Source organism: Neofelis nebulosa, chromosome 4, assembly GCF_028018385.1.
Source record: "Neofelis nebulosa isolate mNeoNeb1 chromosome 4, mNeoNeb1.pri, whole genome shotgun sequence".
In the NCBI taxonomy this organism is placed as follows: domain Eukaryota; kingdom Metazoa; phylum Chordata; class Mammalia; order Carnivora; family Felidae; genus Neofelis; species Neofelis nebulosa.
The window spans coordinates 136,739,027-136,751,309 of NC_080785.1; the positions used below are offsets into that span (position 1 = coordinate 136,739,027).

At 43.1% G+C, this 12,283-nt stretch overlaps 1 protein-coding gene across 16 annotated transcripts in view; it reads left to right on the forward strand.

Annotated features, from left to right (window-relative positions):
- The window catches only part of MAGI1 (membrane associated guanylate kinase, WW and PDZ domain containing 1), a 638,926-nt gene that overhangs the window by 106,565 nt on the left and 520,078 nt on the right, over window positions 1-12,283 (forward strand). The gene's annotated exons all lie outside the window — the stretch shown is intronic.

Genomic DNA, 12,283 nt, shown 5'->3' on the forward strand with positions numbered 1-12,283 from the left:
TGCTGAATAATACTCCCTTGTCTGAATGTGCCCCAGTTAATCCATTTTCCTACTGAAGGACATCTTGGTCACTTCTCAGTTTTTGCAGTTGTGAATAAAGCACTCTAAACATCTGTGTGCAGGTTTCTGTGTGGCTGTTAAGTTTTTCAACTCTTTTGGGAAATACCAGGGAGTGTGATTGTATGGTAAGACTATGTTTAATTCTGTACGGAACTTGTCAACTGTCTTCCAAGGTGGTTGTATGTTTTCCTTTCCTGCCAGAAGGAGTGAGAGCTCCCTTTGTTCCCCATCCTTGCGGGCTTTTGGTGTTGTCAGTGTTCTGGATTTTGACCATTCTTACTAATAAGCGGTACTATCTCCGTGTTGTTTGTCTTTGTAGCTTTTTATTTTATTTTTTAATTTGAAAAGCAGTAGTATTACAGAAGTTTAGAGAAAAAAGCAGAACCTCTAGCCCTGGGTAACTCGTCCTTAGACTTAATGGTCTGTTGTAGATTTTTTTTTTTCAGTTTATATATTAAAAAACAAAACATGGGGCACTTGGGTGGCTCAGTCGGTTAAGCGTCAGACTTCGACTCAGGTCCTGAGCCCCGCATCAGGCTCTGTGCTGACAGCCCAGCCCAGCTCTCTCTGTCAAGAATAAATAAACATTAAAAAAAATGAAATATCCCTGGGTAAGCTTAAGAAATAAAAACAGATTGGGGCGCCTGGGTGGCGCAGTCGGTTAAGCATCCGACTTCAGCCAGGTCACGATCTCGCGGTCCGTGAGTTCGAGCCCCGCGTCAGGCTCTGGGCCGATGGCTCGGAGCCTGGAGCCTGTTTCCGATTCTGTGTCTCCCTCTCTCTCTGCCCCTCCCCCGTTCATGCTCTGTCTCTCTCTGTCCCAAAAATAAATTAAAAATGTTGAAAAAAAAAATTAAAAAAAAAAAAAGAAATAAAAACAGATTAACTTAAACACTTGGGACATCAGTAATTTGAAATATAAGAAAACACCTTGCAGTCCAGATAAATTTAAAAAGCCAGAGATAAATTTTTAGGACCATTAGTGTACTCATCAGGTGCATAATTTTCCAAAGATAAAAAGGGTGGACAATGAAGGGCTGCCTTCCCTTTACCTCCATCTGTGTCCTTTCCTAGAGGCTGACAGGGGTGTGTGTGTGTGTGTGTGTGTGTATCTGTGTGTGTGTCTGTGAAATAGATATATGTACACAGAGGACACAAATGGTAACATTGGACACAGTTTTGTCTGTAGCTTTTTTTTTTTCTAGTGACAGTATGCTTTGATTCAGTATAAACTCAAGCTTGATTTACTAAGCTTTGAGCCTCTTGCTTCAAGGTTGCTTAATTATTTTTAGAATTAAGGAAACACAAATGGACTGGGATGTCCATAGGGAGGAAAAGCCAGGAAACAGAAAATACCATTAGTTACCTGACAGTCATCATTTTACCAAGCTAAAAGCAGGCAGTTTTCAGGAAAGCATATGGAATATGGCTCTTGATGGAGTTACGTGCCACTTGAAGGATACACGTGGATAACCCACAGGGATGATTCACTACCAGTGCAGCTGTAAACTTCTCTTTTAATTAGGTAGGAAGCACCTGCATGTTATTACTTCATCATTTTCCCCCTTCCCGGTCCAATTTCTTCAGGGATTACAAAAAAAAAAAAAAAGTGAACCAACAAGTTGGAATTTTAAGTTTTTTTGTGGGGGAGAGCATTCAGTGCCTAAAAAAGGGCAAGTATGAAGATCATCTGCTGGAAGAGAAGGTGAAAATAGTAACATTAATGGGTATGAATTATGGATAGCAAACGACCGTGTGCAAGGTGTTTGGCAGGCAGCTGTCAGCATCCTGGGTGTTTGGATTTGCTCTTTTGAGTGTTTAAAAATATTTAACAGAATTAATGCTAAATGTGTACAATCTGTCATTCAAATTTGAATGATATCAGTATTTGTAAAATTTTGTGTGCCTGTGTGTCATCATGAGATGGCACCACGATCTTTTTCTGGCTTCTGGAAAGTGGCTGAGATTGGTTATACAATTAGGAGTGTCTTCCAAGGCTTGATCAGCATCATTTACCTATTGACTGTTACAAAAATTCACTTTGTGAAATCGTTCGAAATACCGCTTACGATCGTAACCAAAATATGCACTGTAATAACAGTTAACTACCATTTAATCGAGCATCTACTCTATGCTAAGAGTGTTATGAATGTATTTCTGTAGAAGCTTTACTACTACTCAAAGGGGCTGGTATTCCCATCTTCCTTTTATAGATGAGGGAAACTGAGGCCCAGAGAGGTGGCATATTTTTCCCAACTTTACGCAACAGGTTACTCACTGGAAGATGTTCACCTCAGTTGTACTGTGTTGGAAGCGTATTACATTTGTACATACACCTGCGAATATTCATCCACTGTAAACACATTTATTTGATGCATCTGGGTTGACATTATTCTCAACTTGGTGATTTATAAATTTAATGTGCTCATCAGGTATTTGTAGAGGACTAGGTTCAGATCTTCTTACGGATGGTAGCTTTCCCAGAGGTCTCAAACTAGCAGCCTGGGAGCTGAATTTGGACTGCACCTGTTTTTTTTTGTTTTGTTTTGTTTTGTTTTGTTTTGTTTTGTTTTGTTTTGTTTTCTTTTGTTTTGCTGGGGGGAGGGGAGAGGGGAAGTCAGCACCTTGTCGTAATTGAACTGATCACGAATGCCTGGAGGTTTGGTCGTACTCTCAGATTTCCCCCTAGTCCCCACAATTCCCTAGTTTCTTAGGCCCTGCATGCTTCACTCGTTCAAGTTATCTGCACGGCCCGTGGTGGCGTTTGAATTTGTGCTTCCAGAAACCATTAAACCAGGAAGTATTCCAGTTAGGTTATGTTCTTTTGGGGGTTCAGATTAGTTAGCATTAATAAATCGATTTTTGCCCTGAAGTAAACATTGTTGGTATTTCCATTGCTCAATATAAAACAATGAGTTGACTTGATTACCAGTTCGCTTTTAACGTTTTTCACAAAAGGGCCTTTGTTGGTAGAATTCTGTCTGCTGACCTGTGGATAGAGTCATAGGGTGCATCTTTTGAAGACTGATGTTTGTTTGCGTTTAAGAATATACCCTGAGGTGGTTTCATATCATAAGGTGAAATCTATTGAAGAAAAAAAAAATGAAAGCAAGTTAGTTGTTCCTCAGCATTAATTGAAAATGGAGACGCCAGGGGCGCCTGGGTGGCTCAGTTGGTTAAGCGTCCGACTTCGGCGCAGGTCACGATCTCGCGATCTCGCGGTCCGTGAGTTCGAGCCCCGCGTCGGGCTCTGTGCTGATAGCTCAGAGCCTGGAGCCTATTTCAGATTCTGTGTCTCCCTCTCTCTCTGACCCTCCCCCGTTCATGCTCTGTCTCTCTCTGTCTCAAAAATAAATAAACGTTAAAAAAAAATTAAAAAAAAGAAAATGGAGACACCAGTGATTCTTTCCCTGTTCTTCGCTTCTTCCCTGCCCTCCTTCCTCCTTCCATACTTGATCCTCCAGCTTTAGACAAATAACATTCTGTTCCCTGGTGAGTATCCTCTGGATTATCAAGAATGTTCAAGAGTCTTAGGACTCCTTGTCTAGAATGCAGAGAACCTGAGGCATTGGGTCCACAGTGTAATTCCCACGTGCAACTATTGGTGTGCATTGCTTTCTCAAAGTACACGATGTTCTGAAGGAATTCCTAGGACCTGTGTTTCTGTCTCTTTATGGCTTCGTCCACATTTTCAGTGTGTTTCCCATGGAACACTTGCCTACAGGGTACTCTTTACAAATAAGCTTGGGAAATGCTTTGTGTTCTAATACCCATGTGTAGAGCTCTGAAACACACAACCTGTTAAATGTTCTGAGCAGTACCGTATTCAAGGAATATATTTTGTGTCGCCTCACACAGCGTTTCCCAAACTTAGTTGACTTCAGAGCCCCCTCTCAAACCTGCCATTTCTGTACACCGCCTGTGGATCCTCCAAAACCCTTTAGCTATCTACCGGACCCACTCTGAATTTGCTAGGCTGTAGAAATTGCATCAAAGTGTGGAAACTTGTTTTTGATGATTTGTGTTGGGGGGCAGGTGATCCCAGTTCCGCGGAAAGGGCTGTATTTTGTGAAATGCAAGTTTGTCAGATATGAAACAATGGTTAATGGAGAATTGAATTTCATGGCTTGGTAGTGTTTAAAATGAGCAGAAGAAGTGAAAGTTGACATCATTCTTCATGTCTGGTGGGTTGCTTGAAAATAGTCATTCTTCATGATGCCTGGTGGGTTGCTTAAAGATTACAGGCACCATGTTTCTTTCTATTTGGTGACTTGTAGCTGATGCTAAAATTAATACCTGGTTGGACAGATGTGTCTAACTTTAGACCCAGATGGGCCCGCTCTGCCTCTTCTGGGCATATTTGTTACTCTCCTGTCACGGTGGTAACCCTTTCCCACACAAATGCTTTTTTCTGGCTCTCCTAATGATCTTGTGAGCTAAATACAAAAAAAAATGTACTTCCCTGTTTTATTAAGGAGTAAGTCCTTTAATAGCTTAAAACAACCCTAGAGTTTGAGGACTTGTTGCCTATGATTTAGGCAGCAGAAATCTTTTTTCAGAGGACGAGGTTGTGTTTATTCTGTGTCACTGAAGTAATGGATTGTTCCATTCAACTCTAAATAGTTTTCAAGACTGGGTTCATGGGTGTTTAAAAGGGCAGAATTTGATGCACAAACCCACGAGAAGGTACAGGTTGGGTGTTCAGTAGCCAGTTAACGAAAGTTTCCAAGATGTAATTATTTTCATACCCATCTGTAACCACTCTGTGGCACCCCACCCCCCAAGTATTATCTTCATCAGTGGTTGGGAATTTAGGTTTTTGTGGGTGCACTTGGATTTAAATCCAAGTTTGGTGATTTAATAGGTGCATATGTACACCTCTTGGCAAGTTAATCTCTTTTAATCTTAGTGTGTTTATCTGTGAAACGGGATAACACCATCCAGTATTCCCCCTTATAGGCAGGGAATGCATTCCAGGACCCCAGGTGGATGTCTGGAACCATGGATGGTACCAAGCCCTATGTTTTTACTATACATATGTAACTACGATAAAGTTTAATTTATAAATTAGGCCCCATAAGAGATTAACAACAATAAGTAATAATAGAATAGAGCAATTATGATTATATACTGTAATAAAAGTTGTATGATGTGGTCTCTCTCTCTCTTTTTTTTTTATGTTTATTTTTGAGAGAGAGAGAGAGATACAGAGCACAAGCAGGGGGAGGGGCAGAGAGAGAGAGGCAGACACAGAATGTGAAGCAGGCTCCAGGCTCTGAGCTGTGAGCACAGAGCCTGACGTGGGGATCCAACCCACTAACTGCGAGATCATGAACTGAACCGAAGTCGACTGAGCCACCCAGGTGCCCACCCCCCCCCCCCCCCCACTCTTTCAACTTATCTGTACTGTACTTACCCTTCATGTGACAATGTGAGAAGATAAAATGATTTGATGAAGTGAGATTAATGGTGTAGGCATTGTGATGTAGTAGGAAACTCCTATTGAACTTGTCACGATTCATCAGGGGGAGGAGAATCATCTACTTTTGGACCTTGGTTGACTACAGGCAACCGAAACTGTGGGAAGTGAAGCCACAGGTAAGGGGAACTGCTGTATTTTGTGGGGACTAAATGCAATGATGGACGGGAAGCCACTTAGCACGGCGCCATACACATAGTGAGCACTTAGTAATGGTAGATAACAAACTGTATCACCTTTCAGGTGGCACATCTGATGCTGGAAAATCACAAGCAGTGGGGCTATAACATTATGCTTTTGTATTTTATTTAGAGAAGCATAGTACCTGAAAAATCAGAGTATATGACAGGACTTAGAAAATATTGAGAAGACAGCATCGTAGTGTTGGGAGGGATGGTTTTGAGGGGCTTGAAAATAATCACTGAGTGGTTTTGCTGCCAGGGTACAAGCAGAAAATCTACCCTGAATCCACCTTAAGTAGAAAGTACATTTATGAAAAACGATGGATAGAGATGCGGAGTAGCTTATAGAATCCGAGGGACACCTGAAAAACGGGGTCAGGGAGGAGGACCATGGACAGCCCGAGGACTGTTGGATGGAGGGTACTGATGAACCATCTATGTGGGGTGCCCCATGGAGGAGGAATCACCCATTTTCAGTCTTGTTCTTCTTGAATCTTCTTGAATCACTGAATCTTGATTCAGATGTCCAGATGGCCCAGTTTTGGGGTGCCTGGCTGGTTTAGTTGGTAGAGCAGGCAGCTCTTGATCTCAGGGTTGTGAGTTCAATCTCTACGTTGGGTGTAGAGATTACTTAAGAAACAAAAACAAAAACCCTCAACAAACAAATGACCCAGTTTGAATAAAATGCCCACACAGAGTGCCTTGACTGGTGGTACCAGTAAATCATAGCCAGTGGAGAATGAATACTTTTCTTCAACGCAATTGGATTGCTTCTTCCAGGAGCAGGGGAAATAGACGCTGGGTGGCAGAAGTCCACCATGTATGAGGAACCTGGATGTAGAAATCCATCCTCTATATTTTTAGACCATAAACTTACCAGCACATCCATAGTGTTGGATAGATGATAAGCAGAGATTTGGCTAGATCAAGACCTATGTGTCAGGAGGATGTTGGGAAGTTAAATTGGGGAGAATAGCTTGAGATTATGTCCTAAGGGTACTGTGAAGCAGTTGTAGGACTTTGATGGAGGTTGAGGGTTATTTATTTCTTGTTTTTACGGCAAGATATTCTAAATATTTATTTATTTGTTTGTTTGTTTATGAGAGAGACAGAGTGTGAGTGGGGAGGGGCAGAGACAGATGGAGACACAGAATTTGAAACAGGCTCCAGGCTCTGACCTGTCAGCACAGAGCCTGACACGGGGCTTGAACTCAAGAGCGGTGAGATCATGACCTGAGCCGAAGTCGGACGCTTAACCGACTGAGCCACCCAGGCGCCCCAACAGTATCGTTTTATACTGAGTTACTCAGTGCCATTGTATCCAAACACAGACATGGTTAAGAGCCAGCATTATGTAGAGACCCTCTGGGTTTGCTTATCTTGCTTGGGATCCCCAAATCTCTGAAATAAAGCTGACAGCAGCTACCCTGACAAGAGGTGGGCTGTTGGAAATAATTCTGACACCAGCCCTTCATTGATGGGGTTGGTGCAGGAAGAGAGATTTTACACATGTGAATACCATTTTTTAAGTATGCTCAGGGGGAGAGGCACCCATAATAAGAATTGATACACTCTCCTTGGAAATAGTAACACTTTAACTTGATTCCCAGTTGTGCTTGTGGTTGGCATTATAAAAGGCCCAGAAAATGGGCTATTTTATCATAGCTGGAAGTCATCCTCTATATTTTTAGCTCACAAACTTACCACTTTTATTAAAAAAGTGTTCCGCATCAGCATAACATGCTGGGAATGAGCCGACTTCCGAGTTCCAGCCGCACTGGGTTGCAGAGGGAAATGAAGGACTTGGGATTGTTTTTATGGTTAATGACCAAGAGGATCCTGCCGTGGCAAGGCCCCTGGAGAGTGGCCCAGACCGATCTGTTGCAAAGACTGATCCCAGCTTTCCAGAGGGGGAAGTTGGCCAGGGAGTCCTAATATATTTTCTGTTGGACAGCTTAGCTATCAGTTTTTCCTTAGGTCATTTTTATAAACTAACTGATTCCGAGAGGGAGGAGTACAGGTGATAATTTGTAGCCACAGTTAAAAAAATTGTTCATCGTAGAAACATGAAGGATCATTGTGGACAGTATTGGCGGAGGGAGGAGTGTTAAATAGCAGGAAGAAGAGGTTGATGTTTTCTAGTTTGCTGGACATTTTCTGTGTATATCATGTTTGAGTGTTACTGTGTGCTATACGTGAACTAGCAAAACAGTCAATATTTAGTCTTGTTATTTTGAATGTATTGACACGGCATTTTCTCTCAGGGTGTGTTTGTTTATGATATGTGTGGCAACTGGTTTATTTTTGCTGTGTTAACTTTGTTTTTCTCTTTTTTGAGCTGTGCTCATGTAGAGTTTGCATCTCCAGTGAATCAGGATCTCAGGTAGTGAAGAGTGCTAGCAAGAATGGGAAACCAGGAGGCCATAGAGAGAGATGGGGTAATAATATGTGACAGTCCTCTTGGAGGAGGTGGTCTTTGAGTTGAGACCCAAATACAGGGTCAAGCGGGCGTAAGGATGTTGGAGAACGAGTATTCCCTACGGAAAAAATGGCAAGTGTCAAGGCCCTGAGGCAGGAACAAGTTTGAAAAGGCCATGGAGGTTTGAGGAAGGTAATTGGGGTGGATAAGGAATAGCTTTAAAGAGGCTCAAAAGACATTAAAGTGACCCAGAAGGATTAATTAATTAATTAATTAATACCCAGAAGGATTAATGGTGATTCTCAATGAGGCTCCAGGGCTGGGCAATGTGAAATACCAGGTACGCTGAAGCCTCCAACCTGAAAAATGTCAAAACTTTTGACTGGCCCCTTCCAAAGAGCAGAGTATTCTAGATTTTAAAATAATAGATGCTTGTGCTTTTCATGTGTCCTCTTTGCTTTCAAATTTGCGTAGATTTTGCTAGCCAAAGCTTGTCTGGCTGAGCTCTTACAGAATCTAGAAAGGTAGCAGGAGTGAAAGCACTTTGCAAGTGGTGAGCTGCAAAGGGCTTGGCACCAGAGATGTGAGTTTGGGCCTTGGTTTTGTCACTGACAACCTGTAGGACTTTGGACAAGACATGTCACCTCATTAGGCCTCAGTCTGTCACAAAATGGTGATACCCACCCACTAGCCTTATCTGGAGGATCAATGAGAATAACCTATCTACAGTGTTTATTGTTAATAATATTACATATCGTGTCATATTTGCAACTAGAGGGAGCTAAGAAGTTACATTCTTAGCAACTTGAAAAATCTAATTAAGGACTCTCATTAGGCAGTAGAGGAGCACTATTTTTATTTTTGTAATTGAGGGATTTCTTTTTAAAAAATCCTTAACTTTTCACCAAGAGAAGCTGCTTTTAGTGTGTGTGTGTGTGTGTGTGTGTGTGTGTGTGTGTGGTTGTTAAAGTAAACGAGGCAAGATTATTCTGAGTTTGTGCATCAGTGCTAGAGGCAGTAAGGAAACGTCATCTTTTTTCACCATGCTTCAGGTACAGAAGTGCATTATCAAGTTGTTGGTAACTTTTTAAAAGTATATATTTTGGAGAGAGGGTGTGTGGTGGAGAGAGAGAGAGAGAGAGAGAGAGAGGGAGGGAGGGAGGGAGGGAGAGAGACTGTCAAGCAGGTGCCACACTCCGAGTGGAGCCGGATGCGGGGCTCGATCCCACAATGCTGGGATCATGACCTGCACCGAAATCAAGAGTCACTCTACCAACTGAGCCACCCAGGCGCTCCTATCAAGTTCTTTTTAAAAACTTACTAGAAAGACTGTGGACTGTGGCTTAGAACCTATTGAAGCTTGTTCTTTGTCTTTGGTATTTCTCTTGAGAATTTTGTGGAAGCATTGACCCCGAGGAGGACGGGAATGGACCTTATGCTACACCTGGCCATCTTCGTGCTGAAATCCCTCCTTGCCCCAGTCTCCCTGTCTGACCCTCAAGCCCCTTAAGTTCCACCCTTCGGCCTCTTTCCATCTGAAGTGTTCGTTAGCTCTTCTGACCCACCTGGGTCTCGCCCCTCCTTGAATTACTTGTAGGAAGGATTCTCCCCTTCCTAGTTGAGTCTTCCTCCTAGTAATATATTCTGTTTATTGTTAGATGCTGTCATTTTCAACATGTACCCCCATCATGACGGTATGTCTTCAAAGAGAAGAACGACATATCTTTACATGATCAGGTAGTATGTAAAACACACATAGAAAATTAAAAAAAACCAAACAAGTGGCCAAAAGCAAGGTTATAGTTTTAAAAGGGGGATGTTTTAATTGTGTGTAATACATCCCAGAAAGTCCACTATTGCAGCATTCTGTCAACACCGAGGGGACTCCTTTCCTTGTGCCCGGAAGCAGCCCAGAAATCTCTCTGATGGGAGCTTTGCCCTGACCTTTATGGCTCTCCCTTGTTTGGATATGTAATTGTTTACTGCTGTGTAGTATAATTTCAGTGCTGTGCAATCCTCAACTAAGTTCTTAGACTACATTTTGTCCTTTGTGTGTACCCTCCGGGCATCGCTACCCTAAACGTCCTCTGCAGACCCACGCTGGGGTGCAAACTGTTTTTGTTACCAGTGCATGTCGGTATAAATACAGAAATTGAGAGTCAGCGTTTAGAAAGTGAATAATAATTTCACAGAGTAGTTGTGCATCTGTTGAGTTTAATAACGAAACGAAATTTGAGGCGCGGGTCTCGTATGCATTTTCTCTTTATATTTTTCTGGTAATTTATTTTTATTGTATTTTGATACTTTTGGAAGTATCAAACTTTTGGAAACAACTGGTGCTTCCCGGCGAAGAGTCTGAGGAGCAGTGCTCCAACGAAGTGGTTTTCAACCCTGGTTGCACAAGAAACTGACCTGGATTAGTTTTTTTTTTTTTTTTTTTTTTTAACATTTATTTATTTTTGAGAGACAGAGAGTGTGTGAGCAGGGCAGGGGCAGAGAGAGAGGGAGACACAGAATTCGGAGCAGGCTCCAGGCTCTGAGCTGTCAGCACAGAGCCTGAGGCAGGGCTCGAACTCACAGACCGTGAGATCATGACCTGAGCCGAAGTTGGATGCTTAACCGACTGAGCCACCCAGGCACCCCTGACCTGGAGGAGTTTTTAAAAGAGATGCCCATGTCAGGGATCCTACCGCACGGCTGTTACGTCAGAATTGTGGGTATATGACCCAGGCATCAGTGTTTTCTTTTCTCTTTTAAAAGTATTTTTTAGAGTGCCTATGCTTATAGTAATGAGTGGTTAAGGTTGGGAATCCCCCGTGTGGAGTACCTGACATTTTGTTGAGATGTTTGTGAATACTTGATTTCCAAGGAAGTTGAGAAGCATCCAAGATGAGGCCGTTGAGTCTCCTTTTATCTGCTCAAGTTTGGTCTCAAAATGCTGTCAGTAGGGGAGGTGGTCACCACCTTACTGCTTTCTCTAGGAAGGCAGGTGCTTTTTCAGCCAGGTGTTTTCTCTACGTGGGGTCCAGCACATGGCCCTGTCCTCACTGAGCTTCTGGTCTAGTAAGGGTGGGCTGACTGCCTGTAAAACAGGCTGTGAACTGAATGGGCAGGTGGTCTAAGCCTGGGAGACTGAGAAGGTGCTAGAGATGGGAATCACAGAGAAAGGACATTCTGGGCTTGAGGAATGGTGGAAATGAACTCCTAGAAGTGGAGAGGACTTGGAGGGTCGGATGGGAGTGGGCCCCCTGGAGAGTGGTAGGAAGTGGTTTGGGAGACCCATCTGGGGCCAGGCCACAGGGCCCAGAAGGCCATGCTAAGGGGTTTGGGTTTGGTACGGAGGCCAGCCGTTGTGGGGTTTTAAGCAGGCAGTGAGCTCCCCATCACCCACGTTGACATTTCAGAGGCTGCATAACCCTTGGGAGATGTGGCAGGTGAGAAGGGACTTGAGATTGGATGGCCTTATCCCCCCTTCTAGTCCCAAGAATCTGATTTTGGGTCAAGCAGGCAAAATAGAAAATAAAGCAGAGTCGGTCAGTGCCGGCCACTCTGGCCCGTGTCAGCTCTCTTTTGTGCCGGCTGCATATTTTGCAGCACTGTCAGCCATCAGTGTGGCGGTGTTGCTGTACTGTCTGGGATTAGTTGGAAAGGTAAGACTTGAATCAGAAAGTTGTAATGACTTCCCCAAAGACTACGTGTTCAGTGCTCCTTTCTAGTTCAGGAAATTTACATGGTTTCAAGGAATTGAAAATGGTTTTCCTTTGCTTGATTTTAGGCAAATTGAAAATTGGGCCATCTATAAAAAGCACTTAGCAACTTTGATTAAAGCAAACCAACTGGCAAGCAATAAAAACAAAAACTTTGCAGGAAAGACCTTCTTTCCTCTCTCTTAAGGAAACTGACCTCTGGGGAAAGGGTGTAGATTTGCTTGTGTAGACTGTCTTGATGATGACATTTCATACGTGCTTGCTGTGTTCTAGGAAGTTAGTGCTTACTCCGCCCTATAGTAGGGGCACTACTCTGATCCCTGGTACGTAGATGAGGAAACTGCTCCCTAGAGAGGAGAAATGACTTGCCCATGGTCACACCCAACTAGGAAATGGCATAGTTGATGTGCAAACCCACGTCCCATCGCTGAGCTCT